Source organism: Prionailurus bengalensis, chromosome E4, assembly GCF_016509475.1.
Source record: "Prionailurus bengalensis isolate Pbe53 chromosome E4, Fcat_Pben_1.1_paternal_pri, whole genome shotgun sequence".
Taxonomy (NCBI): Eukaryota; Metazoa; Chordata; class Mammalia; order Carnivora; family Felidae; genus Prionailurus; species Prionailurus bengalensis.
Window position 1 is genome coordinate 48,675,853 of NC_057360.1, and position 27,943 is coordinate 48,703,795.

The window sequence follows — 27,943 nt, forward strand, 5'->3', positions numbered from 1 at the left end:
TGTGTAAGGTGAGGAGAATATGTAGGACAAAAATGAAATCAAAAATAGGGTGGATAAAATAATCTGGAATACCACTGAACATTAAGTACCTAAGACTGTGTGAATTTTGGAAAACTGTAAAGAAATGTGACTTTGCACAAACCCGAGTTAAATAACTTTTTCCTACTTTTATTAAAATCTTAAAGTACAAGGGAAACTTTCTCTATGATGATTAACAGTGGTTTAAACTAATGATAAAGATAATGATAAAGATATGCCCACTATTGTGCCATGTTAGAAACGTTGAACATTAATGTAGGTGCTAATTGAAAAGTTGCTACATGTTGTATAGCATAATATGGTTTTAATTTGGGGTAATAATATTAAACTGGAGGAAATGACAGTATTTACAGGGCTCTACATGTCTGATATGCTATAGTATTCTTCATTAAAATCTCATTCTTAATTTATTCCTTTAATTCAAAGGAATTATTTAAGCTTCACTGTTCAGAAAGTCAAACAGGTACCTACATACATGGGCACTAAATGTTTGAAGACATTCAAATTGGCTGAGTTCTAGTTTATTTTATTTTTTTGTTTGTTTGCTTTTGTTTGCTTGGGTGTTGTGTATGTGTGTTGTGTGTTTGTGTGTGTGTGTGTGTGTGTGTGTGTGTGTGTGTGTGTCTGCATTTTGGTTGAGTTCTAGTTTTGTTTGTAGGAATAACCAAGAAAATTATCTATATAAGCATAATTATTTTCTATTGTGCAAAATAATCCCTATTAAATACAAATTATGATATCTAACTTTTACCTATATTTTTTGCTATAGAATTTAAGAGATGAAAAATCACATGATTAAGTGAGTTCATTTAATCATGAATCAGGGCTTGTTAAAACACAGATTGCTAGGCTCCAACTCCAGGGTTTCTGATTCATTAAGCCTAGGGTGGGGTACACATTTTTCATTTCCAGCAACTTTCCTAATGATGCTGCTTGTACAGAAACCATATTTTCAGAAGCTCTGCTCTTCATCATTGGTCATCAAGGAAAAACAAATTAAAACCACAATTAAATACTATATTCACTGGTGAGAATGGCTAAAATTAAAAAGACTGATAGCACCAAGGCACCTGGGTGGCTCAGTCTGTTAAGCATCCGACTTCGGCTCAGTTCATGATTTCATAGTCTGTGATCTCGAGCCCCGCGTTGGGCTCTGTGCTGACAGCTTGGAGCCTGTAGCCTGCTTCAGATTCTGTGTCTCCCTCTCTCTGACCCTCCCCTGTTCATGCTCTGTCTCTCTCTGTCTCAAAAATAAAATAAAACATCAAAAAATTTTTAAAAAGACTGATAGCAGCAAACGCTCATGATGATATGGAGCAACTAGGATTCTTGTCCACCATCACTGGGTACCAAGTGGTAAAACTCTTTGGAAAAATATTTGGAAATTTCTTATTTAGTTCAAATACACCTACCCATACTCAGCAATTTCACTCTTTTTCACTTTACTCAAGAGAATTTTAAACACACTTCCCCAACATGACTTTTCCAAGAATGTTTATACCAGCTTTGTTCCTAATAGCCCCAAACTGTAAACTAGTCAAAGGTCCATCAATAAGACAATGGATGAATACATTGTGGTATATTCATACAATGAAACATTACTTACTTACAGAAAGAAAGAACTACTGATACCCACACAACAAGGATGATTTTGAAAACCATGAAGGTGAGTGAAAGAAGTCAGACATTGAGCATATACTGTATAGTTGCTGTTATGTAGTCTTAAAGAAAAAGCAAAACTAATCTATGGGGATAGAAATAGGTGAGCTGCCCCTGGAGCATGTTGACTAAATAGAAGTTGATATAAGGTGATCAAATCTGAGATTATGGAAATGTGCTATATATTGATTGGGTTGATGATCACTCGTATGTACATTCATCATATCTCTTCAAACTGTTTATAGAATTAAGATCTGTGCCTCTCACATATATAAATTTGATTTCATTAATAAACATCAAACATTTTGTATAACATTAGAGTATAGCTGAAATACTAGAAGAATTCAATGATTCCGTAAAGAACTCAAAAGCCACAATCATTGGTCAACACTGGTTAACAGTTCCTTAAGAGGGGGGCACCTGGGTGGTTCAGTTGGTTAAGCGTGACTCTTGGTTTTGGCTCATGTCATGATCTCACGGTTCGCGGTTCAACCCTGTGTCAGGCTCCTCACTTTGGGTGTGGAGGGAGACTGCTTAGGATTCTCTCTCTCTGCCTCTCTCTCTCTCAAAATAAATAAACTTAATAAAAACATTAAAAAACAAACAAACAAACAAAACCCAGTTCCTTAAGGGGACTCCAAGTTTGATGATGTACATCCTCTCACACGTAGGCCTAACTGGGAGAACCTGAAATCGGTATGGCAGACAGGGGAGAAAAAGAGAGTGTATAATTTTAGGAACCCTGTAAAGGAAAAACACTTCTGTGTTTCTTATTCATTCTCTGTACTTCACTTCTGACACCTCTGTGACCAGATGTGTGTTGGTTTTTCCCTAATACCAAGCAATTCCCCAACTCTGTGGACAACAACTCGGTATCTTACAATTTAGTTCTCAGACTACCTGCCTGGAAATACTGTCATTCCCCACAGGTTAAAGACTCAATTCCACAAACCTGTCCCCTCCCACTACCACTTCAGATGTTAATCAAAAGTACCAGTTATTGCCTATACTTCTGACCAACTGGCTATAAATCAGAGATTCCCTAAGACCCTCCTCCTTATATTCAATAAATTTTCTAGAGTGGCTCACAGGACTCAGGAAACAGTTACTTATTAGACTATTGGCTTATTATAACAGAAAATAACTCAGAAATAGCCAGATGGAAGACAAGCACAGGGCAAGATATGAGGGAGGAGTACCGAGCTTCCATTTCCTTTCTAGGCATACCACCTTCCCAGCACCTCTACATGTTCACTGTTAAATTTCTTTTCCCACAGACAATTTACTAATCTAAGCTTTTATTTGGCAATTCATGAATCAAGTAGCATCTAATCTAGCAGAAAGGAGGTCCGAAGAGCTATACAATGCAAGAAAGAGAGTTTTACAGATTAAAGTGAGTGGGAACAAGAAAGTTATACTGAGCAATTGCTGACTTGTTAAAGCAAGGTTGCCTTCTTCATATGGAGCAAAAGAAAGTCTTGGAACTGGGTCAGGTGGCCTGTCCTGAGTCAGCAAGCACTGACTGGTTGAACCAGAGCTTCTTTTTCTTGGAAAGCAAAGCACAGAAACTCAGGTAAATTTTGGTGTGCTGATAAAGGCTTAGCAATGAGCGACTCCATTGTGGGCCTAATCTGCTTACTTTCATATTACCAATCCCAAAACTGTCCAAATCCCCTCCTTTTGGAGGTTTCATTACATAAGCATGATTGACTACATCAATGGCTATTGATGACTGTTTCAATCTCCAGTCCCTCTCCTCTTCCCAGAGATCTGGTGAGAGTAGAGTAAGGCTGAAAGTTCCAGCCTCTAATGGTCCATTGGTTTCCCTGGCAACCAGCCTCTATCTTTAGGGGCTTTCCAAAAGTTAACAATTAACTCTGATATGGTTGAAAGGGGCTTGTTATGAATAACAAAAGACAACTTTATCACTCTTATCCCTTAGGTAATTCCAAGTGTTTTAAGAACTCTGAGCAAAATACATATTTGGAGACAAAATTCATATTTCTTATTAAGATTTACAATACATAGACTCCAACAAGTTGGACTGCCAGGAAAGATCTTAAATATCTCAGTAAGGATCCATTAGTGTCTTTTTATGTAAAAAGCCATAACCAATCTGCATACAATTTTGGCTATTTTTCATTCAGATTTGCTTATTATGTTTTTCTAGACAAGTGCTTTTTAATTCTGGCTGCAATTTAAATCACCCAAGGATCTTCAAAAACATACCAAAATCCAAGACTGCCCTAGAACAGTTAATCAAAATCTACAGTAGTTAAATTTAAGAGCTGGTATCTTTCAAATGACCTCTCTCTCTTGCCAAATGTACTAAATTGAAGACAGATTTTAGTATCATGGCTTTGAATGTTGATCTGATATCATATCCCTTTTTCCTCTATTCTCTGTATACAAATTTGTTCTATCTCTGACTTCTGCCATTCTGCCTGTTTGTTGATAATTATTTACTTAAGTTATAGCTGTTGCAGACCTAGGCAAATTGTAGCCTATGTCTTTCTTTCTAATTACTGAGTCTTCATACCTGTTGGTTTTATTCTGCCTATGCCCAGCTAACTGGAATCACTGAGGCTCTATTGCTGGTGGTTTCCTGGTTTGACACCTGCTGATTCTACAGAAAACAAATTCTTTTGAATGTTAAGCTGTCTTGGAAACCAGCGTCAAATATTTTATCTGGACCTCTTTTTGCTTATATTTACCCTGTGCTCCTTGAAAACCAAAGATACTGTGGAGAAAAAGTATCATCATCATTATGCAGAAAATATGTTTGGGAAATTAAGGGAAAAAATAGTTTTCTGCTTCTCACTCATAACACACGTCCAAATCAGCTTTAAAATCACCTGCCAATGCTCAGTAAGCCAAAACCATATTTGAAAGAGTCAGTTGAATGGAAATGTGAGTTGAAGTGCCAAGTCTATTCTTTTTAAATACTGTTTAGGCTATTTACACAGTAACTGCTTTCAGAAGTTTTGTTTTGTTTTAATAATGGCATTGGTTGTAAGGGTTTACCAAAACCTCCTCTTATTTCTTAATTTTTTAAATTGGTATTTAGCATCCTAGCATTGCATTATATGCTTAATTTGGATATGACCACTGAATTAAATGAGAATAGCTTTCTTTGGTGGTACTATCACTTAGGAGGAGGAATTCTAGATTATGGTGGGGAATCACATTTGTCACCTGGAAGTGGAAAGGGGCTGACAGTTCATAAAGAGGGGTTTTATTGAACACAGGATATAACTGTGCCAAAGTTCAGACAGTTTTCCTTTCACTGATGGCAATGCAGGCATAAACATCTTCAAGTAATTATATGAATTGACAAGTACTCACTCTTAATTCAATGTAAACAGTTGATAAGATTGAGTTAATACTGAGATACAATCTGTTTGGATGATTTCCCACCTGCTTAGGAATCAAAAGGCCATAAGGAATGGAATGAAACAAGAAGTTTGTTTGGCACCTCCATGTGTCCTTCTCTTCATTGTCAATGCCACCTAAGACAAATCTGATTTATTCAGGTTTAAATCTGCATTCCCAGCACTATTTACATTGGGAAAATATAATTTGCATGTCACCATCTGTGAAGAAAGATTATTAAACAATAAAGGATTAAGAGATAAACAGCAAAGCCTTGTAGCAATACGTTGAGTCCAAAATTTAAATGCTGAGAATCTAAAAGATTTGTTTAAGGGCTTTTGAATTGTTTTAGGGTGCTGACTCTGTTCTTGGAATTGAAAGAAGTATAAACATATGCAAAAATGCTTTGTTGTTAGATTATCAACTCTAGGAGTTTAGTTTATTTTTTTAATAATATGGTTATATTTTAAGTTTTAATTTATGCTATGCCAATTTGGTTTCTTCTCTCACTTAAAAATGTAAACATTATGAAATTCAATATACTTTATTGGAGATAATTTGCAACTTTATAATGCTTAAAAATAAACTATTTCCATTTAACATTTATCCTCAAAGCCAATCATTTCTCTCATGATAATATTTAAAGTTGAAGCAATACACATCAAGGTCCTTAATTTTGTTTATTTTTAAAGTTCTGTTTTCAAAGTTAATAATTTGCTTGCCCAAATATCACTTTTCACTTTGAGAACATTTATAAAAGAAAAAAAGAAATGGTTTTATGTTTCAGACAAGTATTGGGATTGCACAGACAATCTTACATCATCGGTATCCTATTACTCACCTCCATGATACCTATCTTAGGCAAACTTTCCTAAGATGGTATTTCTAGGCAAAGCAGAGGGAGGCATTTTAAATGTACAAAAAACCTAATTTGTCACCATAATCTGTGAATAGAGAGCTACTGGCTCTAAACAAGCTACAATTTCAGACTTTGTAAGCTCACTAAAAGTCATTCTCTATAATGTAAATTGATGAAAAATCAACATAAAATGAGTAAGATAAAAATGACAACAAAAATTAACTTGATAAATGTTATGCTTATGCAGACAAAGTCTCTGCCAGTTCTCAAAAATGAGTCAAAACATAGCTGATGGGAGTTAACTGGTAACTGCAAAATGTCAAAATCATATTAAGGGAAGGTTGGGAGTTACATTAGAGTTTAGAAAAAAGGAAAACAAAAGAATGACAAACAACTCAGAGGTGTTCTTTACTCAAAACTGGGGTATTACTGCTTTTGCTAATCACTACTCCACAATGTAGGGATATCCTTGAAATAGAGAAGGATAATTCATTAAGCTAATATTCCCACATTGTACAACATCATAAACTTCATTTATTCTGATACAATACATTTCTGGATTGATTTTCTCTCCTAATTTTATAATTACTAAACAAGAGGAGATGCTCAGAATTCTGAGAGATGTTCTTTCTTCTTTCTTTCTTTCTTTCTTTCTTTCTTTCTTTCTTTCTTTCTTTCTTTCTTTCTTTCTTTCTTTCCCTTTCTTATTAACAAGAGCTCTTACTGTATAGCTTGTTTATGAATTTTTCTATTACAAGTTTGGTAAATTGATCACCTATGAATACAGCTGAGACATTCTCTACTGTATTTTCGTGCTAGAAGATTACAAGTGAAATAAAAACAGGTTTTCAATCCCTGATGAACATAATTAACTCCAGTGTCCTCTCCCAATCTATACTCACAAATATTTATATGGGTATTATTAGGGATATAAATACGTGCTTGCAGAATGATAAGAATACCAGTAAATTGGGTAACAGGTAGCTAACCATTAAGAATAGATGCCTCATAGCACTAAGCAGTAATCTATAACTAGGGAAAGAGTCACAAAGAGAGTGAGGAAGATGTAAAAGAAAATATCAAAGAATGTAAAGCAGGAGTTGGCAAGAGTTATGATGGGGATATGCTAAATTGATAGCCCTCCTTAAGGCATTCTTGACAGGTTCTCCAGGACTCTGGTTCAAGTTGCTCTAACAACAGGGAAGAAACAAATTTGAGGGTTGTATCTAATTTCCATAAAGGATGTTCATCAAGATATTCAAGCTAAGAGTCATCACAGCCTGAAGTATATGGTCAGGGAAGGGAGTGATCAATATGGACTTATTCTAGATGATTACAGTTTTTACTAGGAGGGGAACCGGAAAAGATTCCAAATAGATTATCATTATAGAACTTTTCTTTAAAACACGGAATACATTTTTCAAGCCAAAAAAGGAAAGAGTCTAATAGGTTAAACTATGAAAAATGTCAGCATCCATGGAGAAAAAGTAAACTACAATGCTAATCTTTTATGTGATTATACTTCACAACTAGTCTTAAAATTTTTGCTTCTTGTGTCATCTGTTGCAGGGAGAAAACCTAAAAGTACTAGTGTGACATCTTCTGAGTCCTAAATTTATTTAAGAAGATTTAAAAAATATTATTGTAATAGTAAGATATTCACAATGCTTTTTACAGCATATTTTCTTAAACATTATAAACAAAATCAAATGGCTTAGTTAAAAATTTAGGGTTAGCTTTATTTTCCATACTGATAATATTGTGCTAGAAACAAACACTCCACTCTTTTATGTTCATGTCATTGCAAAAAACACCAGGCTTAACAAAACACTTTTTTTAAACATACATTTCTTTTATTTTAAGTTTATTTATTTATTTTGAGAGAGACAGAGACAGTGCAAGTGTGGGAGGGGCAGAGGGAGAAAGAGGGAGAGAGAGAATCCCAAACAGGCTCTGTGCTGCCAGCACAGAGCCTGACAAGGGGCCTCAACTCACAAAACCGTGAGATCATGACCTGAGCTGAAACCAAGTGTTGGATGCTTAACTGACTGAGCCACCCAAGCGCCCCTAAAATTTCCTTTTTTAATGTTTTTTTGAGGGAGAGAGTGCATGAGCTGGTGTGGGGCAGAGAAAGGGGAACAGAGAATCCAAAGTGTGCTCTGCACTGACAGCAGTGAGCCCATTGAAAGGCTCAAACTCATGAACCGTGATATCATGACCTGAGCTGAAGTCAGATGCTCAACCAACTGAGGCACCCAGCTTCCTCTTAACAAACTTTTATGTTTGTAGTGTTTAATAGTACTTTCAGAGGAAATACACATAATATTAGTATCTGTTCAGACACTTTTGTGCATATGGACACTGATTGTTGGGTCATGTATAGGTACTTGTTCTCTGTATGTTATAGGAATTATACCTAAGTGATTAAATAACGGAATAAGACAGTAACAAAAAGCATACTATGTATATAGCACATGATGGATACATTGGGATGGATTGCTACCTACCTTTTGAGATAACAGGTTAAGGATATAAGGACAGGATGTAAAGATACATGTATATGTATTATACTGTGTTTAAGAAATGTAGCATTGGGGTATATGGTCAGCATAGGGTAGAATATTTAGTACATCAGTGTATGTTAGCTGACTTGAGAAGAATTTGGTTTTTGAACTGAAAACATCAATGCTGAAGTTGAGTTTATCTCCTGGCTGGAGAGAAGCTATACATCAATGCCATACTATCTTCCTCAAATAATCATTAATTATCATCTCAAGCTAAGTTAGAAAGAGAGTTTTAAACAAAATCTATGCCTATTGATTACTAACAATATTACATTATCAAACTCATTTCTGTGATAATCAAGATGTCACTATATAATATAAACATACAGATCTTCAAGTATGTTTACTATTACCAGCCAAGTTAAGTCATATATTGGATATGCTGAATTCAAGTAGTCTTGAAATGTTAACCAACAAAATATTTCTTCAAATGAAATCTAATATGGAAATATAGTATCTAGAACACAAAATAGTGAAAGTGATCTTCTTGAAGTATTTACATAGACTACGAATACCAGTTACTTCACTGTCATTCTCCAACACCCACCCCTGTTATTTTAGGGGAACTCCTAGTCTCCTACTTATCTGTTGCCTGTAGTTCTAAAATTATTTTGCCATCGTACAACATTGTACAGCATTGTAGAACTTAGTGATTCAACACTTACATACAACACCTGGTGCTCATCACAAGTGCCTTTCTTAATCATCATCACCTATCTAACTCATTCCCTTCATCCACCTTCCCTCTGGTAACCCTCAGTTTGTTCTCTATAAGTATGTTTTTTTGTTTGCCCCCCCTTAAGTTTGTTTTGTTTTTTAAATTCCACATATTAGTGAAATCATATGGTATTTGTATTTCTCTGACTTATTTCACTTAGCATAATACTTTCTAGTTCCATCCATGTCATTGCAAATGGCAGGATTGCATTTTTTTAATGGCTGCGTAATATTCTATTGTATATATTGTGTGTGTGGGGGTGTGTATATATTGTATATATTGTGTATATATTGTATATATTGTATATATTGTGTATATATATACACACACACACATATGTGTATATATGTGTTTATATAAAATATATATATATATATAAAACACCTCTTCTTTATCCATCCATCATTTGGCCTCTTTCCATAATATGGCTACTGTTGATAATGCTTCTGTGAATATGGGGATGAATGTATGCCTTTGATGAGTATTTTTATCTCCTTTGGGCAAATATCTAGCAGTGCACTTGCTGGATTGTAGGGTAATACTATTTTTAACTTTTTGAGGAATTTCCACATTGTCTTGCAGAGTAGCTGCACCAGTTTGCATTCCCACCAAAAGTGTAAGAGGGTTCCCCTTCCTCCACATCCTCACCAACACTTATGTTTCAGAATTTTAGCCATTCTGACTAGAGGTGAGGTGATATCTTAGTGTGTTTTGATGTGTATTTACCTGATGATGGGTGATACTGAGCATCTTTATATGTGTCTGTTCGCCATGTCTGTGTCTTCTCTGGAAAACTGTGTCTTCATGTCTTCTGCCCATTTTTAACTGAATTGTTCATTTTTTGGGTGCTGAGTTTTATGAGTCCTTTATATATATTGGATACTAACCCTTTATAAGATATGTCACTTGTAAATATCTTCTCTCATTCCATACATTGCCTTTTAGTTTTGTTGATTATTTCTCTCACTGTGCAGAAGTTTTTTATTTTGATGAAGTCCCAATAATTTATTTTTGCTTTTGTTTCCCTTATCTTTGGGGACATAACTAGTAAGAAGTTGCTATGTCCAGTGTCAGACATTACTGCCTGTGTTCTCCTCTAGGATTTTAATGGTTTCCTGTCTCACATTTAGATCTTTCATCCATTTTGAATTTATTTCTGTATATGGTGTAAGAAAGTGGTCCAGTTTCATTCTTTTGCATGTTGTTGTCCAATTTTCCCAACACCATTTGTTGAAGGGACTGTGTTTTCTCCATCGGATATTCTTTCCTGCTTTGTCAAAGATTAGTTGACCATATAGTTGTGGGTCCATTTCTAGATTTTCTAGTCTGTACTATTGATCTATGTGTCTGTTTTTGTGCTACTACCATACTGTCTTCATCACTACAGCTTTGTAATACAACTTGAAGCCTGGCATTGTGATGTCTCCAGATTTGCTTGTCTTTTTCAAGATTGATTTGGCTTTCCAGGGTCTTTTGTGGTTTCATACAACTTTTAGGACTGTTTGTTCTAGATCTGTGAAAAATCCTGGTGGTATTTCAACAGGGAATGCATTAAATGTATAGATTGCTTTGGGTAATATAGACATTTTAACAATATTTTTTCTTCTAATTCATGAGCATGGAATGTTTTTCCATTTCTTTGCATTATCTTCAATTTCTTTCATCAGTGTTTTATAGTTTTCAGAATACAGATCTTTTGCCGCTGGTTAGGTTTGTTCCTAGGTATCTTATGGATTTTGGTGGGATCGATTCCTTGATTTCTCTTTCTGCTGCTTCATTATTCATGTATAGAAATGCAACAGATTTATCTACATTGATTTTATATCCTATGACTCTGCTGAATTCATAAATTGGGTCTAGCAATTTTTTGGTGGAGTTTTTTTGGATTTTCTACATAGAGTATCGTCATGTCATTTGTGAATACTGAAAGTCTGACTTCTTCTTTGCCAATTTGGATGCCTTTGATTTCTTTTTGTTTTCTGATTGCTGAGGCCACGACTTCCAGTACTATGTTAAATAACAATGGTGAGAATGGACAATCCTGTCTTGTTTCTGACCATAGAGGAAAAGCTCTCAGTTTTCCCCCATTCAGGATGTTATTAGCTGTGGGTCTTTTGTATATATATGGCTTTTATGATGTTGAGGTATGGTCCCTCTGTCTCTACATTGTTGAGGGTTTTTATTGAGAATGGATGCTGTACTTAGTTAAATGCTTTTTCTGCATCTATTGACAGGATCATGTTGTTTTTATTCTTTCTTTTATTAATGTGGTATATCACGTTGATTGATTTGCAAATATTGAATCACCCTTGCAGCCCTGGAGTAAATCCCACTTGATCATGGTGAATGATTCTTTTAATGTACTATTTTATTTGATTTGGTAGTATTTTGTTGAGAATTTTTGCATCCATGTTCATTAGGGATACTGGCCAGTAGTTTTCTTTTTTAGTGGAGTCTTGTCTGGTTTTGGAATCAGGGTAATGCTGGCCTTATAGAATGAATTTGGAAGTTTTCCTTCTTTTTCTCTTTATTGGGACAGTTTGAAAAGAGTAAGTTATTAACCCTTCTTTAAATGTTTGGTAGAATTCACCTGTAAGCTATCTGGTCCTGGACTTTTGTTTGTTGGGAAATTTTTGATTACTGATCCAATTTCTTTGGTTATTGATTTGTTCAAGTTTTCTATTTCTTCTTTTTTCAGTTTTGGTAGTTTATATGTTTCTAGGAATTTATCCAGTTCTTCTAGGTTGTCCAATTTGTTGGCATATAGTTTTTCATAATATTCTCTTAGAACTGTTTGCATTTCTGTTATGTTGGTTATTATTTCTCCTCTCTCATTTGTGATTTTATTCATTTGGGTCCTTTCTCTTTTCTTTTTGACAAATCTGGCTAGGGTTTCATCAATTTTATTATTTTTTTTCAAAGAACCATCTCTTGGTTTCACTGATATGTTCTATTGTTTTTTTGTTTTGTTTTATTTTGTTTTTGTTTTTAGCTTATATGTCACTTATTTCTGCTCTGATCTTTATTATTTACCTTTTTTCTGGATTTAGGCTTCATTTGTTGCTCTTTTTCCAGCTTTTTAGGGGTAAGTTTAGCTTGTTTATTTCAGATTTTTCTTGCTTCTTGAGGTACACCTGTAATGCTATATACTTCTATCTTAGGACTGCCTTTGCTGCATCCCAAAGGTTTTGGACCATCAGGTTTTCATTTTCATTTGTTTCCACGTATTTTTTTATTTCTTCTTTAATTTCCTGTTTGACTCATTCATTCTTTAGTAGGATATTCTTTAACCTCCATGCATTTATGGTCTTTCCATTTTTTTTTCTTGTGGTTCACTTCAAGTTTCATACTTTTGCGGTCAGAAAAGATGCATGGTATGATCTCAATCTCTTGGTACTTGTTGAGGCCTGATTTGTGACCTCATATGTGATCTATTCTGGAGAATGTTTCATGTGCACTTGAAAAAAATGTGTACTCTACTCTTTTAGGAAGAAATGTTCTGAATGTATCTGGTAAGTTCATCTAGTCCATTGTGTCATTCAAAACCATTGTTTCCTTGTTGTTTTCTGCCTAAATGATTGATGTAAGTGCCCATTGATGTAAGTGGGGTGTCAAAGTCCCCTGCTATTACTGTATTATTATCAATGAGTTTCTTTATGTGTGTTGTTAACTTTTCGATATATGTGGTTGTCTCCATATTGGGGACATTAATATTTACAATTGTTAGGTATTGTTGGATAGTCCCCTTTATTATGTATAGTGCCCTTCTTCATCTCTTATTATAATCTTTGGTAAAAAATCTAGCTTGTCTGATTTCACATGATTTCACTCATATGTGGAATTTAAGAAACAATATATGGTGAGGCGAGGGGGGGTAGAGAAACAAACCATGAGAAATTCTTAGAGATAGAGAACAAACTGAGGGTTGATGGAGAGATATGGGGATGCAGTGAGCTAGATGGGTGATAAGATTAAGGAGGGCACTTGTTATGATGAGCAATGGGTATTGTATGTAAGTGAGGAATCAGTGAATTCTACTTCTGGAATCAATATTTCACTGTATGTTAACTAAAATTTAAATAAAAAATTTGAAAATAAAATAAGTAAAATAAAAATATCTAGTTTGTCTGATAAAAGTATTGCTACTCCAGTTTTCTCTCGACATCTATTCACATGATAAGCATTCTCCAGCCCCTCTTTTTCAATCTGCAGGTGTCTTTAGGTCTAAAATGAGTCTCTCATAGGCAGCATATAGATGGGTCTTATTTTTTTAATCCATTTTGACAGCCTACATTTTTTATTAGAGCATTTAGCCACTTACATTCAGAGTAATTATTGATAGATATGAATTTAGTGCCATTTTATTACTTCTTTTGTCATTTCTGGAGATTTTCTCTCTCCCTTTCTTGTCTTTGTCAATTTTGGTATTTCCTTTCCACTCATAGAGTCCTCTTTAATATTTCTTACAGGGCTGGTATAGTGGTCACAAACTCCTTTAGTTTTTGTCTGTCTGGGAAACTCTTTATCTCTCCTTCTATTGTGAATAATAGCCTTGCTGGATAGAGTATTCTTGGCTGCAGATTTTTCCCATTCAGCACATTCAATATATCATGCCACTCCCTTCTGGCTTGCCAAGTTGCTGTTGAGAGATATGCAGCTAACCTTATGGGGCTTCCCTTGTAAGTTAGGGACTTCTTTTGACTTTCTGCTGTTAGGATTTTTTCTTTATCACTATAGTTTTCAAATTTAATTGTAATAGGTCTTGGTATTGGCCTACTCTAGATTTTTATGGGAGTTCTCTGTAACTCCTGGATTTGGATGACTGTTTCTTTCCTCAGATTAGGGAAGTTTTCAGCTACGATTTCCTCAAATGAATTTTCTGCCCCCTTTTCTCTCTGTTCTTCTCCTGGGACTCTCTTCCAGGACTCCTATAATACAAATATTATCATGTTTGATGGAGTCACAGAGTTCCCTAAATCTATTCTCATGTTCCATAATTCTTCTTTCTCTCTTTTGTTCAACTTCATTATTTTCTATTAATTTATCTTCTATATCACTTATTCATTCCTCTCCTCCTTCCATCTTTGTGTTCATTGCACACAGTCTGTCTCTAATCTGTTATGTATTTTTCGTTTCTGTTTTTTAACTCTTTTTTCTCTGTGATAAGGGCCTTCCTGAAGCCTTACTTTATTTTCTGAAGCCCAGTGAATATCCACGTGATTGTTGTTTTAAATTATCCTTCAGGTATATTACCTATATTTGTTTTCCTTAGAATCTCTGGCCATGACCTTACCTTTTTGTTTAATTTGGGATGAATTAAACATCTTGGCATTTTGTCTAGGTCTCTGTCTTCTTCTCCATGTCAGAAAAGCCTATTATGTTTCCTGCTCCTCAGAGTAATGGTTTTATGAAGAGAATGGTTTTATGGTCATATGGTGACCAAGGACTGGTGCTTCAGGGAATGTCTACAGTGTGTGTTGTGTGCACTCTGCTGTGTGCATTTTGGCTGCTCTGTCCTTCAGGCCAGTCCTCTGCAGAGGACTCTGTGCCTGCAGTGGGCAGTTTTTGGTCATTGGCCAGACTGTGGCAAGTTAAAAAATTTTTTTAAAATATTTATTTATTTATTGAGATAAAGAGAGACAGAGAGCAAGGTGGGGAGAGGCAGAGAGAGAAGGAGACACAGAATCTGAAGCAGGCTCCAGGTTCTGAGCTGGAGCCCAATGCAGGGCCTACTTTTTCTTCTCACACATTTTTGTTTTTGATATCACGTTCTGCATCTTTTTATATTGTGTATCCATTAACATTTTCTTGTTGCTATAGTTATTTTAAATACTCTCTTCCTTTAACCTTTATGCTAGAGTTAAGTGGCTAACACATCACAAGCATTCGAGTATTGTGATCTGACTATATACTTGCGTCTACCAGTGTTTATTTATTTTCATACGTTTTCATGCTACTAGTTAGCAACCTTTTATTTCAGCTTGAAGAACCCCTTCCCAGCCTTTCTTATAGGGCAGGTCTAATGGTAATGAACTCCATTAGCTTTTGGGAGAGTCTTTATCTTACTTTCATTTCTGAAGGACAATTTTGCTCAACAAAATATTCTTGGTTGGGTTTCTTTCTATCACAACTCCAAATGTATCATTCTATTCTCTCCTGGCCTGCAAGATCTCTGCTGAGAAATTCACAGATAGCTTTATGAGAATTCTCTTGTATTAGAAAGTTATTTTTTTTTCTTGCTGCATTTAAAGTTCTCTTGTCATCTTTGATTTCTGAGAGTTTTAGTATAATGTGTTTTGGAGAAGTTCATTTGGATTGGAATTTTGAGGTGACGTATTAGCTTCATGAACTTGGATGTCCAGATCTCTTCCTAGGTTGGGAAATCTTCAGCTATTATTTATATTAATAAACTTTCTATCTCATTTATTCCTCACAGCCTAATGATATAAAGATTGTTTGTTTAAATGGTATCCTATAAGACCTGTAAACTTTTTCATTCCTTTTCACTTTTTTTTCTTTTTTCTCCTCTAACAGGATATTTTCCAGTAATCTGTCTTCAAGTTTATTGATTCTTTCTCTCTGTTGGTCTAGTCTGATGTTGAAGCTCTCTGTTGAATTCTTCAAATTTATCATGGTTTCTTCAGTTCCAAAATTTGTTTGGTTTGTTTGTTTATTTATTTATTTTAAGTTTATTTATTTATTTTGAGAGAGACAGAGATAGCATGAGTATGGGGGGGGCAGAGAGAGGGAGAGAGAGACAATCCCAACTAGGCTCTGTGCTGCCAGTGCAGAGCCTGATGTGGGGCTCAAACTAACAAAGCCATGAGATCATGACCTGAGCCGAAATCCAGAGTCAGACACTTAATCTCCTGAGCCACCCAGGTGCTCCTGTTTGGTTCTCTATATGTTTTCTATCTTGTTGAACTTCTCTTTTGTTTTTGTATTGTTTTCTTGATATTATTCAATTAATTCTTGGTATTCTTTTGTAGCTCTCTGAGCATCTTAAAATACTTATTTGGCCTCTTCCTTGTCCATAACCATCTCTATACATCTCAGCTTTGGCAATCTCTGAGTGGGATGAAACCAAAGCAGGGCCCTCCTTCAGTGCTCTAAAAGGCTAGGGAAGCTGTTCACTTACCCCATTCTTCTTTTCCCTGTGAGGAGAACTCTTTCTAGCTGGGTTGTTTCTTCTTGGCACTGAGAAATGCCAGCTTATGGGATGAGATGATGTAGGTAAAGTGAAGCTGTTCTCCTTTCCTTTTGTGCAGTTATTCTCAATTTTTTGTTCCACTGAATGATTGAAGTTTCTTAAGTGGGCTCTCCCAGATCTGTTTTTGTTTTGGGATAGTTGTCTAATTGTTGATCTTTGTCAGGGATGGAGGCTAAGGTCTCGCACTTTGCCATCTTAGCAATATCACTCTTTGTGTTTATTCTTACATAGTAACAAATACCTGGGGGTTTGTAGATAACTTTATAACTAAATGCCATTGAAATTTTTTCTTAGGTGTATTTCTATGAAGTCTAGACCTGCATAGATGGGAAATCTTTTGCATACAATTTGTTGCTATGTCTATGGAATTAAAATTATTGGATTATTCTGGTGTTTTGAGGATGCCCCAAGGGGCAATTCAAACTGCCATTCAATTGACTGTGCTATGTAAAAGAGCTTATTGATTTCTAATGTGACCAGAAAAATAGTAATTTCACTCATTACACATAGAAAGGGCCTATAGTGTTTGCAATGACCTTTTAACTAGTTGGATTTTTTGCCTACCTTCCAATAGAAAAAAAAAACCAAAACTTTGGAGTAGACTTACTAACCTTTTTAAGCCATGAAGGTGTTGTTTTATATAATGAAGTAGTAATTTAAAAAATGGTGAACCAAATAATTAAATGACTAAATGATATCCAATGAGTCAAAAGAATAAACATAGCTTCTCAAAGATCCTAATTCCCGGGGTATAGTTTATATATTAATAGATGATCTTTTTATATAACTTTAGATAGTTCATGATTGCATGGCAAAATTTATCTATCTACATAAGAATGCAAGGATTTGTATTATAATGCAAGTATATTGAAAAGAGAAATTATTATAGGCTTAAATTTGAAAATTACTTTATTGCCATTTCAGTATTATTATTATGCAAGTTTCTATTAATCTCCTAATTTTACTGTTGAATAAGCTGAGACACTAAGAGGCTAAGTTACTTTTCCAAATTTATAAACTGAATTGGTAGCAAAACTGGAATTACTTACGGAGTCCCCACTCCATTACTTCGTTCACTGAATCACTTTGCGTTTCTGCTTTGTGTGTGAGGATTGTTTTACATTAATTAAAGAGCCTGACAATAAACACTCATTTACTCATTTTTGCTTTTTATAATGAAAAATGTTCAACTAAATGAAAAAAAAGTCTTTACTTTGGCATTCACATTAGCCTAAAACAGCTGAACTGGATTTTTGTCAAACTTGGCAAGGACTGAAGTCTGACAGAGAGTAAACTCATGCCAAGTTCCGTTTGAAATTAAATGTTCTGCCAAAGTTATAAGCTACTGAAAATTGGGACTTCACATTAATCTGTGATTTCAATATACTATACCAATGTCTCATAAAATTTCTTATTCTAATAAGTAATGTTGATGTTATTATAAAACTTATGTGGTATGCTACGTGCTGGACTTCCCAGAAAAAGTGACTCTGAAGTTTAATTCTTTGGAGATTCATTAGATATTCTATTTATATTTTATGTTTTTTATTGTTTCTTTCTTTATATGCAGATTTTTTCATCTTTGTTTTGACCCCATTTCCATGTTTAAATCTAGTTTTACTAGTATTCTTGCTTTCATTTCATTTTTAGGTGAAATACTTTAGAAATATCTAGGTGTTCTCTCTTTTAAGCAACTCCATATATGGATGAATTTATGGCATATGTCTTGCTGTCCACTAAAGGCAAAATTGTTAACTAAAGTCTCCTACTGCTGACTGCTTTCTTCTCCTTTTCTTCTATTTACCAGAGGAAGGAGCATATTTCCACTTGAAACTACCCTTAGAATTGAAGAAGAGCTAATTAAGTATGTGTAATGTATCTGCCAAGAATTTTTAAACCAGAATATACTACTTTTAGATTTTTGGAAAAATTAAAAGCCCAACAGGTGAGAACATGTTAAAATAGTGGGTTTTTTTTTAATACCAATTAAATGCCTCACAGTTAGTTACAATGCTGCCAATTACTTAATGACTTACAGAAGCTCAATGCCCTGCCCTTCTCCCACCCTCCATACTCTAACTTGTGTTGTAAAGCAGATATTTGGGCACCCTCATCGATTATCCTTTCCCTCCAACCCTCACACTTCAACCCTTCTAATTCTAGTCTTAAGTGTTTCTTGATACATTTCCTTCCTCCCTGTCTCTGTTGCCATTTCCATTTTCTTAATCAGAATCTCACCTTAATTACTGCAACAGATGTGATCTTCTTGCTTTTGTACACACCTCCCTCCAGTAAAATCTTTTTATGCCTCCAGAATGATCTTTTAAATAGGAAAAGTCTGATCTCTCCCTTGATTAAAATCCTCCTGTAGCCCTTTAGTGCCTTCATGATAAAATCTGAACACCTAACTTTGCTATCTAAGACCTTCCACTATCTGGCTGTGGCTTCCACTACAGATTAATATCCTGCCAGTCCTGTATTAAACTTTACATTGTAGTTCCCGGTAGCTCTTGTATATCCTATACTATGCCACAATGAAACTTCAAGCTGTAGTTATGTTGTAAAATCCACCCTTAAATTATCCTTTCTTTATCTGAATAATTCATGTGTATTTTTCAAGACTGAACAAAGACATGTATACTCAAGGATGCCTCCTTCTCTGTCTGCCCTAGGTGCCGGTAAGTGCCTTTTACCCTGTAAGTATTTGCATCACTGCACTCAACACACTGTAAAAGAGTGTCTTGTACCCTAGCCATCTCCCTTATTAGATTATATGGTATTAGAGGACAGAGGATGTTTTGTTTAGCCTTCAAAGTTAGTTTCCCACAGTTCTTGGTACATGGTAGATACTCAGTATAAATATGCTGAATAAATCAATGAATGAACACATCTCTTTCCTCTTTGTGCTCCCATATGTTCAATATTACTTCAATTTTTCTTACCTGACTCAAGACAAAACCTCACATTTCTATGTGACAATTTATGAAATAAAACTTTTAGAAAAAAAAGCTGCATCATAAATAATAATTATGTTAGAGTAAATTATTTGGTGGGTTCTATTCCAAAACCTTTACAAACATGACCTCACCTAATCGTAACAAAACCCCATAAAAGAGGTGCCATTAATAATACCAATTTGTAAATGGAGAAACCAAACAACAGCTTCAGAAGGTTAAGGAGTTTATCTGACCGAGATCCTCTAGCTAGAAAGAGACAGAATCCACATTTAATTCCAAGCTAATTACAAATGCTTGTCTCCTAAGAGCCACATTATACTTACTTTATCCTAAAATCTCCTTGTATCATCTTGCTATAATTAAAACTACTGGTGCTAGTACAAATTAGTTAGTTGGAAAAAGCGCTAAAAAACCATGGACAATAAGCCTTTTTCAGTAACACAGGTAACTTTTGTTTCATATATTTTATGATTTGTTTATAGGGCATGGAGAAGGTATAATGCTTAAAAGTAATTCATTTATATGACTGATATCTGCATTGTAGATTTAGACTTTTTATTCATCTCCTTTGTAGATTTAGACTTTATTTGTTTGTAATTCTTTTCCACTGCTTTTCCCAATACTTCTTTAAATGTTAAGCTCTCACAACTCTGAAAGAGGAAAGAAGCCGTTGAATGCATCAGAATGGGATCAGTTGCAGTTTTAATACTCTTTCTATTTTTGTCTTTTTGGGTTTCAACAGCCCTTCCTTCCTCTCTTGATGGTTTCGAAGATTACTTTTTAAGCTAGTTATATTACCACAGTGTATAATAAAAAAATGCTAGAGGCACTTTTATGACAACAGAATCTTTTTTGTTCCTTTTTGACTTTAGCAGCTGAGATTGTTATGAAGAAGCATTGAGAGAAAAGGGAAACATGACAACAATGATAAACAGTTACTTGGAGAATGGGGGAGATACATAGCCAATTTAATTCATTCCTAGTGACACAGGCAGACCCTTGAGGCTAAAATGGCTAGAAGATTACATGGCTCCTGAGATGGAGTAGAAATGGGGATAAGGAGGTAGGGAGGGGATTTTTCCTGGGAACATCATGAAAATTTGCACATGATCTCAAGAAGATTTCTTTCCATCATTCTCATACCCTGTTCTAATATTTCCATGTGGTGATTATTCATACAGTCCAGGTGAGCATTTTTATATTAACTTTCTACCATATGCTCAAGGTAGAGTTGCCAGATAAATCAAATAGAAGTAAGGGGCAACTAGTTAAATTTGAATTTCAGATAACAGATGCATATATAGATATATAAAATATCTATCTATCTATCTATCTATCTATGCCCCATGCAATCCTTATACTAAAAAAAAAAAGTGTTGTTTATCTGAAATTAAATTGAACTCGATGTCCTGTATCTTATCTTGCAACCTTAATCCAGGAGCTCTTTCAGTTTATTTATGTAGAATTAACACATATTTCTGTGAGTAAACACAATATACAATAGGAGAGGAAATATAGAAGGGATTCAAAATCTGTCTAAATTTTCACAAATCAGTTTTGGTGCCTGAATAGAGTTGTGAGAGATGGCATCTTACTACTAGGTTTTATTTATTAATCGATTGAGAGGTATATACAGGCTTCACCTTTTCTGTAGTTCCATATGATCATTAGTCTTGATATATTTAAAGTTCCTGGCTGATAACATAAAGCAAATCCCTTGTTCTGTTGCATACACAAAATTCAGCACACCTAGAAAATGGGCCCCACTGAGGCTTTATCTTAAAAGGAACAAGCCCTCCTACCAAAGAAAGTGACTTTAAAAGTTGACTGGACTTAGTCTATAAGATTTTACTTTTAACTCCTGAAAGAGTTTTGTTTTGTTTTGAGATTTTTGTGTAAACGATTCAGTTATTCTTTGATAACTGTAGAATTCAGGGCTAGTTTAAGCCCTTTGGATATCTTAAGAACTAAGATTATGGTTATAGCTTTACCTACTGCCCATCTAATAATACACAATTCAACATAAAGAAACACCAAACTATAAAATATCAATAGAAACACAAAAAATAATTTCTTGTCACACTTTTGGAAATTTAAACTTTGTTCAAAATAATTAATTTTGGTCCCTCTACTTTGCTGGTGTCCTAAACATATATTTTGCTATCATATAATCCATCATGAGTATTATTCTCATTATGAAATAAGCAGTAAACTACTTATTAAGTAGTTTACAAATATAAATAAAAATGACTAAGAACAAGGTATAAGTCATGCTCATTCATAATTAAATGTTTAGTATTAACTATTTGTGAGAACTTTATACTGTGTCTATTTACCTAAAGTGAAACCATGTTTTCCAGAATTCCCTTCCCTGGCCACAGGATATTTTGTGCAAGATCTGGAAGGCAGATCTTAAATTCTGAATACTGGTGCAGATCAGCAGGTACTGTGGAAGCTTATTTACCTCATTACTGACCTACTAACTCATTTCAATAGAGTGGAGCACCAGAGGACCATCCTGTTTCTTCAAGTTTTGGGCCAAGTTTAGTGTAGCAATATGGCCAAGGGTGCCTCCTTCTCCTACAGCCATCATGGCATCATGATTGTAGCTAGTGACAGACCAACACAAATTCCACTCTGTCCTTATGGATTCCAGTAGTCACCTTCTCATGGATTCCAATCTGTGCAGGTCTCAGTTTTTCCACTTTATTTCCCAACTACTAATCTGGCCAAGCTAGAGACAGAACAACAGACAATACCTACATAGGTTGATTTACCCATTCACAATGGTTTGAGGTCCAACTCCTATAATGTATCAGCATTCTAGATTACTTGTACTATGTTTGCTTCTCTGATAGAACTCTGACTAATACATAGTCCTCATCAGATTACTGGGGGTGGCTTAGACAAGATTTGTGTGGAAATGTCTATCCTGAAACATCTTCTTCATACCTCTTCCTGGTTCTGCATTTTTTCCCTCTAGATACCTATGCTTGCCAATGATCCGTGTTTCATGTTACAGTAGGACAATCAGTAATGAATTATCACTTTTTTTGTCAGAACTGTATAAAAATAAATAGCATTCCATTTACTTTTACTGTCTATAGTTGGTTTATTAAAATATTTAAATTCAATTAGCTTCTGCTTCTGAGTGTCTTCTGAAGTTCTACAGTTAACTTATCTTAGAGTTTTATAAAGAAAAAAAGTATCATTTAGGAATAATATAAGCCCCAGATAGAATAAACTATATAATATTTACTTATGAGCCAATGTATCTTTACCAAGCTACAAATAATAGGTGAGCAATCCAGCAAGTAAAAATTATGTAACTTTCAGGCAATGTTTTTCCCAAGAAAACATTAGGAAGAGCTTTTCTTCTCTTTTTCCCTTAGCCAGTATGGCTGCAGAAATAAAGAGAAAACTTGTCTGTCACCTTGTAACAGATGCTGCCTGGTTAGAGTATTATATGTAACCTGATTCTTGCCCTTGGTTAGCAGGCAGCAATGACACAGTCCACTCCTAGAAACTGAGTTCTTTACTGACTTGACTTTGATGTATCTAAATCTGATTTTAGTTTCTCTACTAGCAGGATACTCTTCTCCCTCTAAAATTCCCCTTCAGCTAATAACAACAGATTTTTCATTACTGTCTGAATATTCCTTGAATTTTTGTATATGGGAGTTTAATATATTTGAACTGTTAATTGTTGTTGTTTTTTCAGATTTTTTTCCCTGCACATATACACTTTCATTCTAGCCAGGCTCTTTGGTAGTCACTGCTCTAGGAAAACTATGTCACGGCAACAGAAAGCAATGAAAAGGGAATTTTCTAATTAGCTTTTAGTTTCAAAAGATGAGACAAAAAACAAAAAACAAACTAGATATTTCATTGGATACGAGCAAGGACAAATAAAGAATCAGATGTTCCAATTTCCCTATGATGTCTTAGAAATGAATAATCTCTTGAGTTTGGACCCACCTTGAAGGAGGTAGGAGATGAAAAATAAATATGGACAACATAGGATAATTTCTGTCATAGGGACTGGGAATCCCCATTCATATTAGAGTAGTCACACTGCTAATAAGAAGCTATCAGGGAACTGATTACTGGCAGAAAAAAGTAGAGCGTATGAAAGGTGTATGAAAGGTGTATGAAAATTTGCTTGTCATATCAATGAAGTTTTGGGTGTGGGGGGGTTTGTGGGATATGGGTGATATTCCTTGGACACTCCCTGCTACCCCCAAACAAAAAAGGACAAAAAACAAATGGTTATACTGATAAGAGTCTCTACCAGTTTACCACAAAAAGGCAATCCCTTCAACAGTCTGAAGTCCAGGAACTCTCTAAGGTCTTCAAGTTAATGCTTTAAAGGGAAAAACAACCTTAGCTTGACAATTAGCTAGGCCTCCAGTAAGTCTTTAGCATGTGAAAGTCTCTTTGGAAACTCCCTCTTGACTTTATCTCCCCAGACTCCATAAAAGGGTCACTGCCACCCCCCCCCCCCCCACATTTGCAGTGCAGCTCTTCTTGCCCATGGGTCCTGTCCTTGTGTTTTAATAAAATCACCTTTTTGCACCAAAGAGGTTGTCAAGAATTCTTTCTTGGACACTGGCTCTGGACCCCATGAACCCCCATCACCCCAAAACTTCATCAAGACACTTAATCAACACTGAGCTCACTGAGCTACCAAGGCACCCCTATCAGTTAACCACTTGTTTTCCCCTTTCCTTTGTTCTTGGGCAGCCAGGAATGCCTGAGGAATGTCATACGTATCCCACCTGGGCTGGGGGTATTCCCGGCTTGTGCTTTGCTCTAAGCTTGCCTTAAGCTCCCTCATCAGTATAACATCCTATATTTGTAGAAAATTAAAAAGTAGAAATAATAAGCAATAAATATAATTGCTACCATTTAATGAATGTATACTGTGTGCCAAAAATTTGTTAGATACTTTACATATATTGCCATTAGTACTTTCACAACACTGGAGGTTAAGCATCCCCATTTTATGAGGGAACAGAGTTCATAGAGATGATGTGATTTGCCTAAAGTCACAGAGATAACAACTGGCAGACCTAAGATTCTATAAAGGTTTGTCTGAGTTCAAAAACATTTCCTGTCTAATGTGTTCCTGTTCAAAAGCTAATTGTCCTGATGTGCACATTTTATTTTATTAAAAAGACCTGTAATTATTATTTTTGAATCTGTTCAATAAGCATTTATTGAGCACCACTTTCACGTAAAACATTGGGCCATAATCTGAGTTTATAAGAATAGAAAAACATATAATAATATCCTCAAATTATAATTTTCAAAAAGTCATGATACATCTTATGAAAAATATTATTTGTAAATTAAATTGTGGCCATACTTTATGGATAAAAATCTCCATGTTTCAAAAGAAAATTAAGTTGCTTACAAAAAATGTAGTAAAAAGTATAATGTATATATAATAACCTATATGAAATTTAAAAACACATGTAAAACCACAGAAGGAAGAAGAGATTTAGGCATGAATCAAAATACTGCATTCAGTGACTTAAACTGGCTGTAGATATTTTTCCTATCAGTAGACAAAGAGAAATAATCAAAGTATCTCACTATATATTTTGTGAAATCCCCTCACCATTACCTGAATTATTTCAGAAAAAAAGATAAAACAAACTTCTACTGGGTTATTTGGGTCCATTTTGCTTTAAAAAACAGATGTGGACGCAACGTAATAATAAATAATTTCACTGTTTCTCCTAATAACAAGTCTAGACTCTAGAAGTTGGCTTGTACACTTATCCTTTTAGATATTTTTGATGCAATTATATTTCTGCAGCACTATATTGACATAGTTAGCCCAATCCGTCTCAGAATTAATCATCTCTATCCCATTTTCTTAGTCAGTGAAAAGTAATTTAATTTTTTGCTAACACTTATTTAAATAAAAATGTTTACCATTTGTTTTTCCTTTAAAATGCTTGCAAATGAAAATAAATATTAACTAGCATGACTTCTAATAGAGTTTTCATAATTTAGAATTAAACCTAATATTTGAATTAGTTGAATTCATTTAGAGTAGCACAGAATTGAAAATGTCATAGAATGGAAGAAATATCAAATATTAGAGAACTAAAAGGAGTAATAACCTAATGCGGGGATAATCTAAGGATAAAATTGTTTAACCTGTGTTTTTATTCAATATTAAGTAATCTGTTTTTGGAATTTTTTTGAATGAAAGCACTGAAAGTATTAAGAGAGCACAATGCTGAAAGTATGTTAAGATTCCTCTACAATTAGCAGAATTCTTTGTAATTTTGGCAGAGCTGAAATAATCCCTCACATAACTGCTTAAACCCACGTCAAATGTCATCAGAAGTGTTTTTTTCCAGTACTCAGAATCCTATATAAATGTTAAACAGGGGCATTAAGCTCATTAAGACTATGCCACTGGGTGATTCCTGAGGGTGTTCAACCTAGAGAAAACTAAATTATAGAAGTTATTTCAGCACCTTTTTGATTTTAACCCAAACTACTAGCTGTCATAAGAGAAGACTCTGCCAGGCAGTCAGCCATTAACGCTGAGAAAACCAGAACAGGAAGCAGAGACAGGGCAGTTCTGATCTAAGAGTTCTTGCCTAGGAGTTAGAAATTACTCAACAGGTGTGCTGGGCCACTTCAGGTAAACCACTTGACCCTTTTTATCTTGACTTCTTAGAAGTTAAAATTATGAGAACACTGACCTTATTGTACATAACAGTTGGGAAGAATCACTAATAAATTCACAGTAAAGTTCTCTAAAACGTTGAGCGCTAAATCATACACAGAGATAATTGTTTTAATCTCTTCGTTTAAGAGTAGTGTTTTCACTATGTTTGGAAACCATGATAAAATAATTGTTAGAAAAATGACGACTTTCTTTAGGATGCCTTCATCTATAAGTAAATGAAAAGCCTAAATGACTTAATAAATGAGAATTTGTTATCTCACATTACTAGCTGTGTGAACAGAGTGGTTGGAGGACTGGTTTAGTCAGAGATGTAATGATGTCATCAAAGATATGGCTCCATCATCCTCTCTCTTTGCCATCCTCAGTATATTCTTCTAGTTACAAAATAATGGCTGAGGTTTTAAGTATCACTGGCAGATTAAGCAAAACAGAGGAGGAAAAAAAGCATTAGCTTTCTCTGTTTATTTCTTCTTAAGAATTATGAAACTTTCCCAGAAGCTCCACATCCCTTCAGGCCTTTCACATCTCTTTGAGCAACTCTAAGCCAATTTATAACAAAAGGAATGAGGCAATATGATTGGATTTGTATGAGTTTAATGAGGATTTGTTTGGGTCAAGTAAAGGTGGGGTACCACAACACTGAATTACCCCAGTACTTCCTTTTCTCCCGCACTACCATACTGCTGAATGTAACCATACATATCGTTAGTGTCCTGGTGCTTCATGGTATTGAATCATATTTAGGCCCTCAATGCTGTTCAGAAAGTCTTCTATTTCTACTTGAAATATAAAATTTAAAAATATTGATGTCTTGGGGCACCTGGGTGGCTCAGTTGGTTGGGCGTCCGATCGTGATCTTGCCGTTCCATGATCTCGCTGTTCCAGAGTTTGAGCCCCGCATTGGGCTCTGTGCTGACAATTTGGAGCCTGGAGCCTATTTCAGATTCTGTCTCTGTCTCTGTCTCTCTCTCTCTGCCCCTCCACCACTCGCATTTAGTCTCTCTCTCTCTCAAAAATAAATAATAAAACAATAAAAAAATTTAAAAATATTGATGTCTCTATCTACTGGTGTCCTAAGGTTTTCTATGCCTTTTCTGTAAACCTGCAGTCTCCACTCTTATGCTAGATCTTGTTCTCTTGAGTCTCCTCATGTGTAAGAGTGGTGGTGTCTCACCATTACTCCAGTCCGTAAGAAAAATCCCAACTGACTTTGCTATAACAGAAGTATCATTAACTGGATGGCTTGTAGTTCAGGAGGCTGTGCAGTCCAAGAGCATGGTGCTGGTAGATTTGGTGTGTTGGCGAGAACTCATTTCCTAGATGGCCATTTTTCACTGTGTCCTAATATGGAACAAGTGCAAGGGATCATTTGGGCTTCTTATAAAGGTCCTAATCCCATTCCTGAAGCTCTATCTCAGGACCTAATAATCTCCCAAAGACTCCACATCATCATATCATCACCCTGGGGTTAGAATTTCAACATACAAATTTGGGGAGCACAAACATTCATTCTGTTGCCCTGCCCCTTGAAATCCCAGGATTTCACATTTTGTGAAATCATGTTTATAGCTAAATATTAAACCTTGCCTTTCAGCAACAGATCCATATGTTCACCTGCTTGACCTGCCTGCAAAGCTTTCTTTGTGGAAGAACTAGAAATAATTGGGACATAGCTTAGTCTAAGCATAAGGAGGTCCAATATATTAACTTTTGCAATTTTCCACTAGTTTTCATTCTAGTTTCTAAATGATCTAACGTGCTACCAATAATGAAATTCATTGGTGTCTCTACTCACATTAAGAGAAGAGACAATGGTATCTGGCTCAATCTCTCACAGGAAATCATAGCAG